This window comes from Cervus elaphus, chromosome 20, assembly GCF_910594005.1.
Source record: "Cervus elaphus chromosome 20, mCerEla1.1, whole genome shotgun sequence".
NCBI classification, from domain to species: domain Eukaryota; kingdom Metazoa; phylum Chordata; class Mammalia; order Artiodactyla; family Cervidae; genus Cervus; species Cervus elaphus.
The window spans coordinates 105,786,974-105,806,461 of record NC_057834.1 but is presented as its reverse complement, the minus strand read 5'-3'; the positions used below and the strand labels follow the sequence as shown (position 1 = coordinate 105,806,461).

Below are 19,488 nucleotides of genomic sequence, written 5' to 3'. Positions count from 1 at the left end.
GATGGTAACTGCAGCCATAAAATTAAAAGATGTTTGCTCCTTGGAAGAAAATATATGATAAACCTAGAAAGCATATTAAAAAGCAGAGACATTGTTTTGCTGACAAATGTCCATCTAGTCAAAGCTATGGTTTTTAAAGCAGTCATGCATGGACGTGATAGTTGGACCGTAAAGAAGGCTGAGCACCAAAGAACTGATGCTTTTGAACTGTGGTATTGGAGAAGACTCTTGAGAGTCCCTTGGACTACAAGGAGATCCAACAAGTCTATCCTGAAGGAAATCAATTCTGAATATTCATTGGAAGGACTGATGTTGAAGCTGAAACTCCAATACTTTGGCCACTGATGCAAAGAGCCCACTCATTAGAAAAGACCCTGATGCTGGGAAAGATTGAAGGCATAAGGAGAGGGGATGACAGAGGATGAGATGGTTGGATGACATCACCAACTCAATGGACATGAGTCTGAGCAATTTCTGAGAGATGTTGAAGGACAGGGAAGCTTGGCGTGCTACAGTCCATGGGGGTGCAATGAATCAGACACAACTGAGCAACTGAACAACAACAACAAGAACACATGTGGGCTTCCCTGGTGGCTCAGACTGTCATAGATCTGCCTGCAAAGCAGGAGACCCAGGTTTGATCCCTGGGCTGGGAAAATCCCCTGGAGAAGGGAATGGCTACCCACTCCAGTATTCTTGCCTGGAGAATTTCATGAACAGAAGAGCCTGGCAGGCTACAGTCCATGGGGTCACAAAGAGTCAGACACGACTGATGGACTAACACATTTCACTTTCAAGAACACATGTATTGGATGTAAACTACAATTCTGGGAGGTAGATATTTTGTAACTTCCATTTTATATCTAGATAAGGAAACAGTTTCAATTGAATTAAATTCCTTCTTCCATATTGCTCAGATAGGAAGCAGTTGAGCAGAGGCTCAAACTCTGGACTACTGATTTTGAGTATTGGCTCCTTTCCACATGCTCTGTGTTTCTTTTCAAAAGCTTTCCTGGGGCTGCCCCTGAAAAAGGAGCTATAGAATAATTAGAGGGTCCCTGAGGATTTATTCATGATCTCCCCATAGAAAGGATCAAATATGGTCATTCAGCAGATTATGAGCCTACAAGGCAAAACTCAAACTACTTAGCATCTGTTAACTAAAAATTGTCACCTGCCATTAGAAGGATTAGGTCATTAGCCATCCTAGTTGCTGACCTTCAACATACCTGGAAAGGAGTTCAGGGTGAAGATCAGGAATGAGACACTCTGTTTTGGGGGAAACTGGCAGAACAGGCTTTCAGGCAGCCAGATATTTTCAGAAAATGATTTTATGAGCCCAAATTCCTGTATCTCCTCATATCTAGGAAAGCACTGAAATCATTAATGGAGATACCTGCTCCTCGTGACTAGCAGGAACTTTCTGCAAAAATGTGTGCTTGGCTGTAACTATCCCCCTTCACTATAATCATATGTCTTGACCTTTCCTTCTACCTCTTTGGGGGTTTCCCTGGTGGCTCAGACTGTAAAGGATCCACTTGCAATCGGAGACCTGTGTTCAATCCCTGAATCGGGAAGATCCCCTGGAGAAGAGAATGGCTACCCATACCAGTATTCTTGCCTGGAGAATTCCATGGGCAGAGAAGCCTGGTAGGCTACAATCAATGGGGTCTCAAAGAGTCGGACACAACTGAGGACTAATCCTTTCACCTTCTACCTCTTTGGAGGAATTTCCCAGAGCTATCTAAAATGCTGTCTCCAAGGCCATAGTCCTCCTTTTGCTCCGAGTAAGACTTAAATAAAAACTCTCACATTGTCCATTTTTTCAGCTAACAAATCTTATTAAAGACATTCCATGGTCTTGCTTTTACCTACTTTTCCAGATAACTTCCTTGATGCTTCATTACCTTGTATTTTGAGCTCATTACACTAAACTTGCATTTCCCAAAATATACCTGCTGTTTTGGACCCCTGGATTTTTTCAGGCTGCAAAACTTTCCTTTTTTTCCTCCACCATTTTCCTCCAAGTTAATTATTATTCTCCATAATTCAGTTTAGGTGTTATCTCCTGTAAGATTTCTCTGACCTTCTTAGGCCAAATTGAAGGCACCCTCTCTTTGTACCTAGTAAACTGACCAAACTTTATCATTGTACCAGTCATGCTAAAGTATAGATTTTGGTCTATAGTTCTTAGCTACATAACTTTTTAATGGAAATTTTGCTGCAAGAAACAAGCCTATTCAAATTATCTTAAGGCCACGTTGAAATTTAAAAAAAAAAGAATAAATAGTGCTCAGGTCAGGATTGAGACCCTCCCAAGGACCAAAGCAAAAGGAATTCATGGACATCTGTATTCTACCATTTACACAATTCAAAGGCCAACTCCCTTAGAGTTTGTTCCTTTGATTCAAATCTTTATGAAACTGACTCACAGTATCTACCCATAGACCAACAGCAGTGCCCAGAAGAGGGAATAAGCTATTATCAATGTGAACACCTGACCCTTTCCATCATCAGCGATGTGGGATGTTTCCAAGAAGTAGTGTGCAGGCTGGACAGGGATGTGACCATGTAAACTAGAGATGGAGAGCTTCTCAGGAACAGGGACAGTATCTTAACCACCTTTATATTCCCCTTCGGTAGTTCAGTGGAAGATCAATGCAAACACTCCATAAACATAAATAATGAGAGAGATGACTTTTATCATTCAGGAATCCTTCAGTCTTCCTTAACCCTCCTACCCGTGCATCTCCAAATAGATAAGACCTTGAGTTACAAGAGATTAGTTTCATTTGACCATCAAGCAGGCATGCTCACTCAGCAATTTTTAAATGCAAATCCAATTGTGGATTGCTCACAAGGTAATTGTGCCTTATTTACTTCTTTTTTTGTAAGAATTGACTAGAATGCAATTCCAAAGGATAATGACCACAGCCAGTTATATTAAAATGTCAGATATAAAGTAGAAGTAATTATCTGTCCTTCAAGAAAGTCTTGATGTATGGAGCCAAAAGCCCATTATATACTCCATTCATCAACATTTATTCAATACTTACTATGTACACAAATATTGTAAAAATGCATAGGACGCTTTCAAAGAAAGGTTAAGACCAGCGTCTGTTCAGAGCAAATATAGGGCAAGGTAAATAGAATAGATTGTTTGTGACCATGGAATAGATTATAGTTAATGAACTCACACTGCTATCATTGTATACTAAGTATTTGAAAGAATAGGAGGAGTTAGCTTTAAAAAAATTAAACAGAAAAACAGTACTTTAATAAGTACCCAACCACTGTGCATTACATTCTAGGCATTTGGTTTATTCCTGAGGATTTTGTATTCTTTGGCAGGACAATGGATAATCAGCAAACATGATAATTTCATATAGATGAGTTATGTGAAAAATAGAATAAGATGATTCAATAAAAGTGATCCAGTGCTTTAACTTGGTTTCTTTAGATAAGGTAGTCAGGAATGGCTTCTCTGAGCTGTATCTTCCCTGATAAGAAGAAGCTAGACATTAAAAAGTGTCCAAGCTCAAGAAATAGCAAATACAAAGTACCTGAGAAATGAATGAGGTTAGTGTTCAAGGAAAAGAAAGAAGACTCATGAGGCTGTCGTGAGAACAGAGAAGAAAAGTGATAAAGATGGATTCTGGCAATAGCCAGCACATGTACAATTTTTAGGACACAGGAAGAAGGTTGCACTGTTTTGTTTTTTGTTTTTGATGAAGCAGAACATCATTGGAGGGCATTAGGCAGGAAAGTGGCTTGACATATTTTTAGAAATATCGCCATAATTGCCATGGAGAGAAAAAAATTATGAATGAGAGGAGTTAAAAATTCCAACTGAAAAGAAAAATGATTTATTTTGAACTTACCAATGAGAGATTGGTGGGAAAAAAATCATGGAACTATTTTAGAATTTAGGCTTCAGCAAATGAATAGGTGGTGCCATTAACTGTGATGAAGAGGACTTTAGTGGAAAAATCAACATTTCATATTGGGGCAGATGAAGTTTGAGATATCACCTAGAAATACCAAGTAAAGAGTGATTTAAAAAAAAAAAGTGACTGTAGCTCAGAGCAAGGTTAAGGTAAAATATTTGACATATAGATGATATGCAAAGTCATGGAATTATAATTATCCTCAAGTGCCTACAGAAAGATGTGTGCATGCTCAGTCTCTCAAGTCATGTCTGACTTTTTGTGACCCCATGGACTGTAGCTCACCACGATCCTCTGTAGATGGGATTTCCCAGGCAAGAATACTGGAAAGGGTTGCCACTTTCTCCTCCAGGAGATCTTCCCTATCCAGGGATTGAACGAGCATCTCTGGCAGCTCCTGCATTGGCAGGAGGGTGCTTTACCGCTAAGTCACCTGGGAAGCTCCACAGAAAGATGAAGTAGATTTATTTGCAGTTGTTGCCCAGCAATGATATCAGATACTAGTTGCTTGATAAAACATTTTGAAAATACAAATGTCTTTTTTCTGTTCCAAGCATTTTTGACTTAGTAGGTCTGGGATTTCTATCCATGGTGCAACCAACTATGTGTATGTTTTTTGTTAATCTCCTCAGGTGAATCTAAGATTGAGACTTACTGCTTTAAGGGCAGAGTCATGATAAGTGAATAAAGTTAACATCTTCTGGTGCTTCAGTGAGGATTAGAGAAGCCATTTTAGAACTGCTGTGTTAGCAGTAGAGGGCTTGAACTAAAATACAGTTTGGATAACATTTCTTTGTCTCGGTTCTCCAACTCAAAATTGCCAAATTATTTTGGCTGTTACTTTGCAGCTTCTCGCGTAGTGCACGTGGCCACCCTATGATAGCCTATCATTCCCTCTGTATACATTCTATATAGGTAAAATGAAGGAATTATGCAAAAGTTTTAATGCAGGAGCTGACAAACTTTCTTTAAAGGATCAGAGAGTAACATTTTAGGCTTTGTGAACTACACAGTCTCTGAAGACACCATAATTCTGCCCTCATAGTGAGGAAACAGCCATAACAATATGTAAATTAAAAATTGTAGATGTGTTCCAATAAAACTTTATTTAAAAATCAGAAAGTGAACAAGTTTTGGCTGTGGGCCATAGTTTGACAACCGCTGATCTTATGTATGGTGTGAGACATGATAGAGGTCTCCAGTGGTACAGCGTGTACACAGATGATGGTGAAAGCTGGGATTTATCTGCACCACTTTTTCATTGCTCTTCGGTGCTATACTCTATAAAATTTTGGCAGCAGGAAATAAGAACATAAGCTTACATAGCCAACTTCAAATTGAAGATTATGGCTGCATTTCTTCTCCGGATCACGCTCTCACTGCATAATGCAGGCTATGGATTACTGTCATGTTAGGAAAAGGTTTGAACCTGGGAGGTGTTGCACTACTTTGATGTATTACTCTTAGTTATGTGACTTGGACAAGTTATTTAGTTTCATAAGTTCATGTTCTTCTTCAGCAAATTACGGGTAAAAATAGGGCCTATATTATTGGCTTATTGTGATGAATAAATTATAAAATAAATGATAGGCACTGCAGTCTCTAGCAGAGCAAAGATTCTCAAGTCATAATTAGATGTGGAATACAATTGTACATTCACACATATAAGGTCATAAGTAGAGATATTGGTTTATGAATAAACATAGAAGTATGGGAACCAAGGTAGACACGGATGCATGAATACGGAAAGAAAAATCTCCTGGCCACTGGAAGTGCTCAAGTGGAGACTGGATATTCATTATTTGTAAAAATTAAACCAGGAAATCCTCTGAACTTCTGATTTTATATTTGCAAACTAAGGGTAGAATCAGGATACCTAGATGCTGCTTACCACTTTCAATTAAGGTTTCCTGTCAGGGAATGGTTGAATATTTTGTATCTTAAGGAGACAGCGTGCTATGTTAGGAGAATCTTGGACTTTGGCATCACAGTGGCTTAAGTTTGAAATTCCAGTTCTGCTATATTACTGTTTGACATTAGGCTAAGTGTTTCATGTCTCTTATCTATTCAAAGAGGATCATAATCTTTAAAAGGATTATGATCCTCTTTGAATAAATAGGTCCCTGATAGCTCAGTTGGTAAAGAATCCACCTGCAATGCAGGAGACCCCGGTTCAATTCCTGGGTTGGGAAAATCTGCTGGAGAAGGGATAGGCTACCCACTCCAGTATTCTTGGGCTTCCTTTGTGACTCAGCTAGTAAAGAATCCACCTGCAATGTGGGAGACCTGGGTTTGATCTCTGGGTTGGGAAGATCTTCTGGAAAAGGGAATGACTACCCACTCCAGTATTCTTGCCTGGAGAATTCCACGGACTATACAGTCCATGGGGCTGCAAAGAGTCTGACACAGCTGAGCGACTTTCACCTTCATTGTGTGTGTGTGTGTGTGTGTATGTATATATGTGTGTATAGTGCACATATATATTTACACACACACGCGGGCATGCTCATATGCTCGGTCACATCTGACTCTTTGTGACCCCCTAGACTGTAGACTGCCAGGCTCCTCTGTACATGGAATTTTCCAGGCAAGAACCCTAGGGACTATAGTCTGCCAGGCTCCTCTGTCCATTGACTTTTCCAGGCAAGAATTCTGGAGTGGGTTGCCATGCCCTCCTCCAAGGGATCTTCCCAACCCAGGGATCGAACCTGGGTCTCCTGCATTGGAGGCAGATTCTTTACCATCTGAGCCACCAGGGAAACCCTATATTACTGTATATATATGCATGCACACACACACACACACACACACACACATACATATATATAGAGAGAGAGAGAGAGAAAGAGATCTACTGGCACACAGTGGATAATATTACTTTCCTCTCCAGCATTTTCTTTTTATTCTTTTTATTCTGAACACCCTCCTATACATTTCATGTGTCACCTAACGAGGTTCCTACCTTACGTTTCCTCCTAATCCTCCCATTTTCATCATCAAGAGCAAAATTAAGCTTCTATCAAGTGCTCACTGACATTACCCTGGCATCTGAACTATCCGATGTGACATACAAAAAACTTTAATGTGTAGACATGCTAATCAGAAGGGAAATGTCAAATCTGCATACATTTCAAGTGACCCAACAATATTTACCTTCAAGCTAAGTCTCCTATTTTTCTGACAATTGCCTCATTGAGGAAGTGACTCATTCAGCATACCAAGGCTGATTCCATACGAGAACTTTACCTCAGACTGGTTTGAAAGCATCAAAAAGATGAATGTCACTGCCTTACAATTAGTAACAAGCCTAATTTGATTTGACAAATGATGTTGAATTTGAAGGGGGTCACTAACCATTAGAGCTGTCGAGGACAAAGAGTGCCTTGAAGGTGGATCTCAATGGAATGTTTAAACAGTTTGTTATGCAAATTTGCTTTCTACCTGTCAGGAGTGGGTAAAGGATAGTGATAGAGGGCTGGTGGGAAGGCCATGTCCAGAATTGATGACTGTCTGGCACAGTCCTTAGTTGTTGCAGAGACAGTCTTGCAGAGCCCAGGTCAAAGACCTGCCACCTTCATTACCCAGGAGGGTTAGATAAGCAAAGCTTCTACCAGCAGTATGAGATAATTCTCTTCCATCTTCCATATCCAATTTCCATGGCCATCAAAGCAAGTAAGAGTAAACTGAGTTCAAAGCAAGCATCCCATGGAATGCCAACTTCTGAATTAGTGAATTATCTCTCGATTCCTCTGAAAGGTGAAACTGACATCCTAGAGGGATGTGAACATGTCGCAGTCCAGGGCGTCCCTCTGTCTCTTGTCCCATAGGCAAGCCATTATCTCTTTAACCATTCACTCTCCATTTTTACTAAATAATTTATTTTATTTTTTAATCAAAGACTCCTTACGGAAGTCTGTGCCTTCATGTATGCCACAAACAGTAATTGCATCTTAGTATTTGTTCCATGGGGAGGGCCTTCATCTTTTGGAGCTCCACAATCCCACTTTCTCTGTGAGTGTGGTGTCACCATGGAGCTGGGAAGGTTTGACCTCACCCACTCTCTCTCCTGGCTGGGCCTTGAACTGAAGCAGGTTTCCTCACCTGGGACAGAAGGACAGAGACCATAATATTCCTGTGCAATTCAGTGAATCTCTGTATCTGCAGTAGAGCAGACCTCCCAGGTGTTCACCTCTTTCATGATACTGTTCCCTACTCTCAACTTATGATGATCAGATTGGTCCTGGAGGGCTCTGTGAGCCATGGTGCAAACATTAGGCAGTATCCTAGTGGGATAGGAAGCCAGCGGAGAGTTCTGAGCAGTGTCTTATTTTACAACTTGTGGACAACAATATGCTCTCAGAGGGCCATTGTGAAATAATGTATGTAAAGCACATAGCAGAAGGCCTCTTACATAATTGGTACACAATAAATGTTTGCTACCACAGTGATGACCATTAAATTCATAGCCTCTTTACCTTGGCCTTTTCTATATATTATTTCATTTCTCTTTCTTTTGGTAGAAGGGAGAGTACATAATAAATCAAAAGGATGCCCTTGCTCTTGAAAGCCTGATATATACTTATGAATAGTCTAACAAAAACCTAACAGTTCCAGACTGCACATGCTTTTAGCAACTGAACCAAAGCCAGATTTCTTGTTTTTAATATCTTCGAGGTGGGAGCTAAGAACATTTTGTGACTGAAGGAAAGTTAAAGTTGGATGTAACTGGCCTTTGCCCACTAATTCAATCACCAGATACATATGGAAGACCTCCTTAAAGTACAGTGGCTTTGAACCCAAAAGTCCTGGATCAAATGTCAGCTCTGCTCTTTATTTAATGTGTGACTGTGTGTTTATCACTTAATTTCTCCCAAGTCTATTCCCTCATGTTCAAAATGGGAATACTTTAGATGGGACTTTGTTGTAGGGATTAAAACAATGAGGAAGAAAAGCCCAGCATCTCTTGGCTTGAGAAATCTAGAATAATAGAAATAATTTTTAAATGTGGGCATCCGTCTTCTTTAAATTTTTTAAATGCCATTATGTGGGCAACCATCATCTTCCTAGATGAACTAATTGCTAAGTAGAAATAATTTAGTTCAAAGTTCTACTACCTTGGAAAATTTAATTTCAACAATTGAGCATCCACTAGTAAAACTACTCTGATAATCCCTATGAAAGATGTAACCCTGAATAACATCTGGCTCAGTTAGGGCCCTTTAGGACAAAGCCCCATCCTAGCAAAGCATGCTGGGAAGCATGTGAAAGGGAAATCCAGCTTTCAATCTGGGTTCAGGAATGGATATCTACACTATCCCATTTCACATGTCCATATCTTTCTTACTTTCATTGTCACTAACCCTTATAATACACCTATAAAGTAAATATTTTTATCTCTCTTTTACAGATGAGACATGGAGATGCAGTAAGCGGAAAGCACTTATCTAGTGTTTTCCAGTTGGCTAAGTGGTAGGTCTGAATTCTTTTGATTTTGGCAAAGATTTATAAGAGACCTACTTTGAATCAGATACTGTAATAGGTACTAGGGTTATAAGGGTGGGCAAAACATGCCTGACTGCTTGGAGTTTACATTTAAGATTTGAACTCAGATCTGACCTGCTCTGAAACTTAAATCTTTCATACAGACCCAATGCTTCATTGCAATGGTGCTATGTGGGGAGAGGACCCCGACCCCAATTCAGTGAGTGACGATGGTCCCATTATGCCATTTTTATTCTCCTTCTGATTTAATCAGAACACTTGGTTAAATTAATATATAGCTTAGTCATGCATATGATCTTTTTTCTCCCAACATTTTTTTCATGGGGCTGTCAGTTTTTCAAACTGGCTTGATTTATACAGATATTTTATCCAGAAATAAATTGAATTAATTTAAAATGCAGAATAGAAAAGACTGCCAGTGTGCTAATAGCTCCATTTCCCTGATTAAGAGGGCTCTCTCCAAGATGGCATAAAGAATAAAGCCCTCATTGGCCTAAAATTCATTTGGATGATGGTCCTAGAAGAGAGATTCTAGAAGAACACTGTCTTGTCTGAAGAATAGAAACCTACCCCAAGTCCTGTTGCCAGACTGATTTTCAAAAATATTACTTTGCACAAGCACTTTGGTCAAAAGCTTTTGTGGTTTTTCTATGCTTGCAGAATAAAAATTCCAAATCCCTAAAGTTGTCATTCAAAGTCACCAATTTTTCTCAAACTTCTTTAGTCTTATCCCTCACCCTGCCACTTTCCCAAATTTTGGGAGGTGAAGATTGGAATCTGAGGCCCCCACTGTTATATAGTAGAGGTGTTACCTTAACCAAGTCACTTTGCCCCTCAGAGTTTGCTTTATCTTTATCTATTCTTTAAAAGGAGATAATGGAATTTGTTCTTGCCTCCTCTTAGATCTGAGGAGGAGCTCAAGTAAGGCAAAAAAATTTATAAACAGTAAAGTACAATGTGCAAACCACCTTGCAATATCTTTGCTCCACCTGCAATGATCAACTCTTCTTCCCATATATAACCATACACATTTCTGTTACGTGTCCTTTCTCTCTTTCTGCCACATGCATGCCCCCTCCTCCCTGGCTGTCTAAATAAGAGCTTGTCTTTCTTCAGAAGCTTGATCCTAAAAGAAATTAGTTGTTTAACCATCCTAGCCTTCAAGAGAATCTCCTCTTCCATTGACCTGCCATGGTTTCACATACTTAGAACTTGATCTTTGCTACCTTTTTGCAGTCATTCTTCAGGGTCTCACCAATTAGCTTGTAAACCCCCCAGAAGAGATTGAATTTTGCAGTAATCTGTGTTATTGCATAACGTATGAATTAGATTCAACTAATACTTATTGCATGCCTACAACATGCCTGCTTTGCGTCAAGGGCAATGGTTTGCTTCCTCACTTACTATCTCCTTTACTCCTAAGACAGATATTACTCTTATTCACAATTTACACATACAGAGATGAAGATTCAGAGGAGCTAACTCTTCATTGATCCACATCTCATAGCTAGTACACGGCAGGGCTGAAACCTGATTCCAGGTCAGATTTCAAAGCCCATGTTCTTTTCACCAAAATATGCCATCTCCTTTATGAAGTGTCGACTGATGCCAATGCTAATCGTGATGATGGTAGGTAACTGGGGCATCAAATGGGGTCTCTAGTAGCTCAGAGCACTAACCATCTGGACCTGATTATAACTGGCCATACGGAATCATATCTGACTATTCATCCTACAAATATATGTCTCTCTGGCTTTTATTTTTTATATAGGTTAAGTATATAAAAGTACAGGAAATGATATGGAATAAAATCTGTAATTCAAAACTTAAATGCCCTTCTTAGCATTACAATTTTAGCTATTTTTAACTCCTCATGCTCCAGTTTCCTCATATGAAACATGAGAATAGAATTACCAGTCCCACAGGATAGTGCAACGATCAGTTGAGATGTATAAACAGAAATCTGCATTAGTATTTGTTATAATAACAGTGGGAAATGAGCAGGAATGATATCCAGTAACAGCTAGTTTATTCTAATTTACTGTGTGTGCCAACATCAAGTAAATATTCTCTTTGTAAAATCTCTGAATAGAGAATAATCTGGGCAATTAAGAGTTCACAGAAATTTGTATGGAGATAAAAATGATTCAAAATAATTATGAAAAAGCAAAGTCTTCATAGAAATCTTTAAGTATTTTTAAAGCCTGCAGTCTAATATGCTTCTGTTACTAGAGAATTTCTACCATAGGCTTATATATTGTCTAGGCTCAATGAAGGACAGAAATGGTATGGACCTAACAGAAGCAGAAGATACTAAGAAGAGGTGGCAAGAAGACACAGAAGAACTGTACAGAAAAGATCTTCATGATCCAGATAATCATGAAGGTGTGATCACTCACACTCACCTAAAGCTGGAGGTCCTGGAATGTGAAGTCAGGAGGGCCTTAGGAAGCATCACTGCAAACAAAACTAAAGGAGGTGATGGAATTCCAGTTAAGCTATTTCAAATCCTCAAAGATGATGCTGTGAAAGTGCTGTGCTCAATATGTCAGCAAATTTGGAAAACTCAGCAGTGGCCACAGGACTGGAAAAGGTCAGTTTTCATTCCAATCCCAAAGAAAGGCAATCCCAAAGAATGCTCAAACTACCACACAATTGTACTCATCTCACATGCTAGTAAAGTAATGCTCAAAATTCTCCAAGCCAGCCTTCGGCAATATGTGAACTGTGAAATTCCAGGTGTTCAAGCTGGTTTTAGAAAAAGCAGAGGAACCAGAGATCAAATTGCCAACATCCGCTGGATCATCGAAAAAGGAAGAAAGTTCCAGAAAAACATCTATTTCTGCTTTATTGACTATGCCAAAGCCTTTGACTGTGTGGATCACAATAAACTGTGGGAAATTCTGAAAGAGATGGGAATACCAGACCACCTGACCTGCCTCTTGAGAAACCTATATGCGGGTCAGGAAGCAATAGTTAGAACTAGACATGGAACAACAGACTGGTTCCAAATAGGAAAAGGAGTCCGTCAAGGCTGTATATTGTCACCCTGCTTATTTAAATTATATGCAGAGTACATCATGAGAAACGCTGGGCTGGAGGAAGCACAAGCTGGAATCAAGATTGCTGGGAGAAATATCAATAACCTCAGATATGCAGATGACACCACCCTTATGGCAGAAAGTGAGGAGAACTAAAGAGCCTCTTGATGAAAGTGAAAGAGAAGCGTGAAAAATTTGGCTTAAGGCTCAACATTCAGAAAACTAAGATCATGGCATCTGGTCCCATCACTTCATGGCAAATAGATGGGAAACAGTGGACACAGTGGCTGACTTTATTTTTCTAGGCTCCAAAATCACTGCAGATGGTGATTGCAGCCATGAAATTAAAGATGCTTGCTCCTTGGAAGGAAAGTTATGACCAACCTAGACAGCATATTAAAAAGCAGAGACATTACTTTGCCAACAAAGGTCCGTCTAGTCAAGGCTATGGTTTTTCCAGTGGTCATATATGGATGTGAGAGTTGGACTGTAAAGAAAGCTGAGTGCTGAAGAATTGATGCTTTTGAACTGTGGTGTTGGAGAAGACTCTTGAGAGTCCCTTGGACTGCAAGAAGATCCAACCATCCCATCCTAAAGGAGATCAGTCCTGGATGTTCATTGGAAGGACTGATGCTAAAGCTGAAACTCCAATACTTTGGCCACCCAATGTTGAGAGCTGACTCATTGGAAAAGACCGTGATGCTGAGAAAGATTGAGGGCAGGGGGAGAAGGGGACGACAGAGGATGAGATGGTTGGATGACATCACCAACACAATGGATGTGGGTTGGGTAAACTCCAGGAGTTGGTGATGGACGGGAAGGCCTGGCGTGCTGCGGTTCATGGGGTTGCAAAGAGTCGGATATGACTGAGCAACTGAACTGAACTGAAGGAGGATAAAGGGACCATTTCTGAATGGGTTTCTGTCAAATATACTTACATATTTAATGCTATTAAGTACACACCCATATGTGTGCTATTGACAGAATGGGGCAAGAGAGGCAGCTTTCACCAGCTAGCTCTGGCTGCTATAATAAAATACCACAAACTTTGTGGCTTAAACAACAGAAGTTTATGTCTCATCATTCTGGAAGGTGGAAGTCCAAGATCAATGTTCCAGGTGATCTGGTTCCTGAATTGTAGTCTTCTTACTCTGTTTCAGCACTGGTTCCCTGATCTTTACTTCTAAGGACACTAACCTCATTCTGAGGACTTCATCTTCAAGATGAAGATAATCTAACAAATTCCTAAAGGCCCCATCTCTGTCACATTGGGCATCAGGATTTCAACAGATGAATTTGGGTGAGGTGTAAGATACACATTCAGTCCATAGCACTGTGTAAGGTGAAGTCACAGACAAGTGATACATTCTCTCTGCCATCAAAACAACTTCTCTTCCAATGGGTGGTCAGTTGTGTGTCTGGAAAACAAAGGATGGAGACTAATGGAATTGGAAGGGGAGAAGCTTTCTAATTAGACATAATATGGGACTAGGAAGATATGTCTCTGTTATAATACATGAATGAATTACTATATAACTTAAATAATTCCATTGAACTGGAACTGCTAGGATTTCCAAACTAGATTTCTCTCTACTATATGGACAGGACCTCATCAATCTTGTCCCCCAGGGTCTATGTGGGTCTATTTCCTAAAATCATACAAATCTTAGATTTGTAATCTTTGGTAATGTAATATCACAAAGAAATTGCTTTTCTCCTGTTACTATTCAGTTCAGTCATCTTTATATATGCTTAATCTTTACTAGTCACCTGTGTTATTTCATTTTCTTCTGTTTTTCATTTCCTGTGGAATATCAATGTCTTTTTACTAGTTTCTAAGAATTCATTTGTAACTAAGGATGTTCACCAATTGTCATGCAGTGCAAATGAAATATATTTTATTGCCATCAATTTGATATGGTATTTTGTATTTTGGTTGTGCATTAGAATATAATCATGCAGTGTTATAAAACAAAAGAAAGAAAAAAATCTTACATAAATCTCTAATATATGAATAGCAGAAGTAGAGTATATCCAGTTTAAACGAAGATGCAGGGACCAGACTTTTTCATTGGCCTCTGTAGCAGTCTGCTAGAGCTGCCATAACAGAATACCAAAGACTGGGTGGTTTAAACAACAGACATTTATCTTCTGATAATTCTGGAGCCTAGATAACCAAGATCAAGGTACCAACAGTGCTGGTTTCTGGCGAGAGTTCTTCCCTTCCCTTGACAGTGGGAAGGGATTCTCACTGTATCCTCTCATGACCCTTTCTCTGTGCACATACCTTTCTGATGTCTCTTCCTCATATAAGGACACCAGTCTTAGTGAATTAGGACCCCATCCATATGACCTCATTTAACCTTAATAACCTCCTCAAAGGCCCTATCCTCAAATACAGTCACACTGGGGGTTAGAGCTTTAACACACAAATTTAGGAGAGATACCATTCAGTTCATCTTCCTTACTCTTTACTGGTCTATCAGGCATTTTAAGAAACCCTAATACTTTATGGAGAAAAGTATGAAAATCATTGGTCTACATTATCAGTGACTCACCTATATCACTCAAACCTTCTAGAATACTACAGTGGATTGACCCGTGTTTCTCATTGGTTTGTGTTTATTTCTTCTTACTAGAATTAAGGCAACAATGACTAGAAAGCTGTTTAAGTAAATGGGATCTGGTTAGCAGGAAATCATTCACTTAACTAAATGCACCTATTTCCAAGGATATTTTCTCCGGATTTGGCCAGGTCCACACAGATTTTAGACTCTACGGTGTTGAGCTTTTCTGTGCTGTGTGCAGCAGCCAACAAATGCCTTGTGTGCATTTAAAAAGGGGCAAACAAGACTCTGCTTTAGCTTCCTTTCTAGAGGCTTAGGTAAAACTCTTTGATTGGCTGGGAAAAAATACTAAACATATATCCTGAATTACCTTTAGTGTTATCAGACACTGAAACTACCTTTAGTATTATCAGATACTATAAAGGACATATAAACTACTTTATGTAGCAGATGATAAAAAGAAATTTACAAGAAAGAATCATTATGACCTTCAAAGTTACAAAATTTGTAGTAGCAGAATTAAGTCTGTAGTAACCAAGATTAAACTTCAGATTTTTGATCCAAAGCTACCATCTCTCCACTAAATCACACAACCAATAGAAAAGACATTGCTGTGTATTTTTACAGCTAGACCACAACTAAAAATCATGTGGCTTCCTATGTGATTTGCATAAGAAAATTAAAACTATAATGGGGTAGAATGGAAATACTAAACTAAATTTATAAACTGATCTCTATTTTATAAATTCATTGGTAAATGTAACCTTTCTTAATAGAAAAGTTCTTGTTTTTTTCTCAAAATGACATCAGTGCCAACTTTGAATTTCATAAAGTGTTAATGAAAAGCTGTGGAGAAAGTGTTTTCAAATTCATACTTGCATGAGAAAATTACAGAGATCTGGATATATGCCAGAACCTCAAAGATAGGGTAAACCTGGTATCATTTCCAAAGATGATAAATAAGTGCGTCCCAGGAAATTAAGATGTTTATGTATGACTTTTTCCCTGGCAAGAGAACTGGTCATAAACAGATTTCTTGTTAGCATGTGAGAAAAGCAAAGTGATCACATGGAGTCATCATGGATTCACTTGGGAAAGAGTCTACCAAACAAACCTCATAAAGTTAATATGACATTTAAAGTTAATATGACATTATCTTTGACAAGTAACAGAATGTCACAAAATCTGTAATGCAGCAAAGTCTAGTAGCACATAACAAAATCTCTCATGATATCCTTATGGACAAGATGAGGTAGTTAGCATTAGCTGTAATATTGAATAATAGTTGGTAGAACAATTATAATTATTGATGTTAACTCTTTGCCACCATAACCACTAGGTCAATGGATCTCATTTTCCTGGGAATGAAGAGAGACAGCAATGAAGGGAAAGAGTCTTTGAAAATAGAAAAATGTAGAATGAAACTAGCAGCATCAGGGGCTCCATTCAAAGAGTGGTATGTCCATTCGGTGCAGTCCATTGTCAAGAATCAGAGAAATAATATCTTTGAGGACTGGGCAGTTCTGTGGCTTCAGAAGCATAGAATGCAGAAGGCAAAGGATTCCACTCCAATTATAAGTCCTTCCAGGAATCCCACTCAGAAATAAAGTACAAGAGACAAAAGCAGGTTACACTGTCACCTCTCTCACCAGGGGTAAACTGCTGCAGGATTAAACAAAAAAGCTAACTCTGCATAATAGACACTGTGCTCAACAAGATCAGAAATCACCTCCACGTTGTTAAAGTTTCCATTCTCCATCTTCATCTTTATTGATGTATCAGCAACACTCCATATGCACACCAGCTCTTGTTGGTTTTCAGGACAGCAACCTCCCTGGCCACTCTTTCTCACTCTCCTTCACTCACTTCCCCTTGTCTTAATATTGAGGTAGCCCAGAAGCAAGTCCTTCATTGTCTTCTTTTCTTTATGTACACTCACTACCCTAGAGAACTCATCCACTTTCCTGGTTTGAAATTCCATCTACATTTTGACATCTCAAATTATCTCTAGCCCACACCTCTCTCCTGAAGTCCAGATTCATATATCCAACTTCTTATCCAACTCGACATCTCCATTTTCATGTCTAGTAGAAAATAAGTCCAAAATTAAACTCTGTTTTCCCTCTGAAACTCTCTCCATCCACACAGTCTTTTCCATCTCAACTTCTAGCAACTTGCTCCTTCCAGTTGCTGAGGCTAAAAATCTTGGAATCATTCTTGATTCCTCTCTTTCTTCCTTACATACACAGTCTGCCAGGAAATTCTATTAGATCTATTTTCAGAATACATCTAGAATCTGATTGGTTTTTGTTACTGCTACTATTTCAGGCCAAAGTACTGAAACTTTCCCCTGAACTCTTGCAACAACTTTCTAATAGGTCTTCCTACATCTAACCTTGTTTCCCTGCAATATGTTCTCAGGAAAAGTGCCACAGTGATTCATTTAAAATTTCAATATCATTTCATTGCATTCTTCAAAACCTGACAATAGCTCTCAATTTCACTCAGAGTAAAAGCCAAAGTCACTCAATGCTTACCAAACCCACTATTACCTGGTTTTCCATTAATTCTCTGTCCTTTACTACTCCCCTATTTGTGACCCTGCTCCTTGCTGTTTTTCAAAGACGCTGGGCTCACTCCCTGCTCAGAGTCTACCTGGAATTCTATTCCTTCTCCCTGGAGTTCTCTTCCCCTCAATAACCATGTGATTCAATTCCTCACTTCTGTCAAAAAGTTACTCAAATTTCAGCTTCTCCTGGAGGTTCTTCTTGAACAGTTTGCTTAATACAACAATCTGTCTACCCACTCCATGAAACTCTCATCTCTTACACTTCTATTTTCCTTTTTTCATTGTAATTATGATCTTAAAAGCTACCTAATTTACTTGTTGATTGGTTTTAATGTTTATTATCTATTTCTCTCTGCTAGAACAGTAACTCCATGAAGACAAAATCCTTTGTCCATTTTCTCATTGATATACTTCAAACATCTAAAAGTGTACTTGGAACACAGCAGTCAATAAATATTTGTTGAACTAATGCAGTTTAGAACCTTCCCCACATTCACCTTTTCCCCATATCCTAGATTTAAGACAATGAGAGCTCTGCATTCTCCTACTAAGACAGAGAAGCTCCTGCTACTGAAGAAATACAAGCAAAAGGATAAAAATCTGAGAACAGGGGAATTCTGGACCAGGTGCCAGATGAGAGGATCAAAAAAGCCCTTTAACCATTTGACCAGGAAGTGCCAATTCTCTTTCTTAATATTCAGTTCTAGAGAGGTATTGATACAATGGCTGGTTGTCTCTTCCTTGGTTTAGAGGTCAAGGAACCCTACTCTTGTAAGTGATTCACACTCTTTTCCACTAACTGGGATAAAGTAAGGACCCAACCAGTTTTGCCAGAATAAAGGAGGGATGATAGACTGATGTCAACCCATCACCATTCAGCTTTACTCCCATTAAGGGTACCTGGCATAATGGTACAGGATGGTCTAAAAAAATCTGTCAAGGTCACATGATTCCCTCAGGAACTCCTAAAAGTTTACCTTCTATCTCTATGAACCTAACTATGACTTCCCCTGGTTTCTTCTCCCCATATTGGTAATATCCCTAACTACTTTTCTTTTGGATGTCCTTTAGGCACTGACCTTTTCTCCTTTGGGACAGAAACTTCATGCTTATTTTCTTGTATAGCCTCAAACATTACAAAAGTGACCCACATCATCCCTAAATCATACCAGTTATCTGAAATTCTACCTTCTCAGACTTGTTCCATATTCAGCCCCAGCTGAATGAGAATGAGAATTTTCCTAGGAATGACAACCTAGAAGAAAGATTTCAATGGTTTTTACTAACTTCTTTATTTGGTTCAAATTTATTCAATATATTCCCTCAATGACTTGAATAATTACATAACAACATGCTTGTCAAATTTGCAGGTGACAAACAGCTAGTATAAATAGTTATTATTTTAAATGATACACTCAAGAATCCAGAATAACTCAAGCAATTTAATGAAAAGATGATAATAAAGTGGCAATTCATAGAGGTGACTAGGCCAACCCCTGACACACAGTAGGCATTCTATAAATGCTTGTGGTTGTATACAGAGGTTATAAAAATCGATAATAGTTGCATCTGTTTATTGGATGATAAATGCCATAAGAGTCAGTTCTGTGACAAAATGGGGCTATTGCTAGTGAGAGCACACCAACAATTATTGTGTTGATTTGTGGGATTCACATTTTTCAACTAATGTTGGCAAATTTGAGTGATACCTGAGAAAAATGATTATGAAACTGAAAGATTATACACTGATTTATTCATTCATTATGTAGTCTGGAGTGCCTATTCTTTAAAAGCCTTGGGCTAGTCATTAAGGATACAGAATGTTTATATATGGAATAGCTAAAAAAAACTGAATATATAAC

General features: G+C 38.8%; 1 non-coding gene across 1 annotated transcript; it reads right to left on the bottom strand.

The window, feature by feature from the left end:
• Positions 1-6,634: 6,634 nt before the first annotated feature.
• On the bottom strand, positions 6,635-6,706 carry TRNAW-CCA. The gene has a single exon. It is a non-coding gene; the product is annotated as a tRNA-Trp (tRNA).
• Between the last annotated feature and the right edge of the window lie 12,782 nt (positions 6,707-19,488).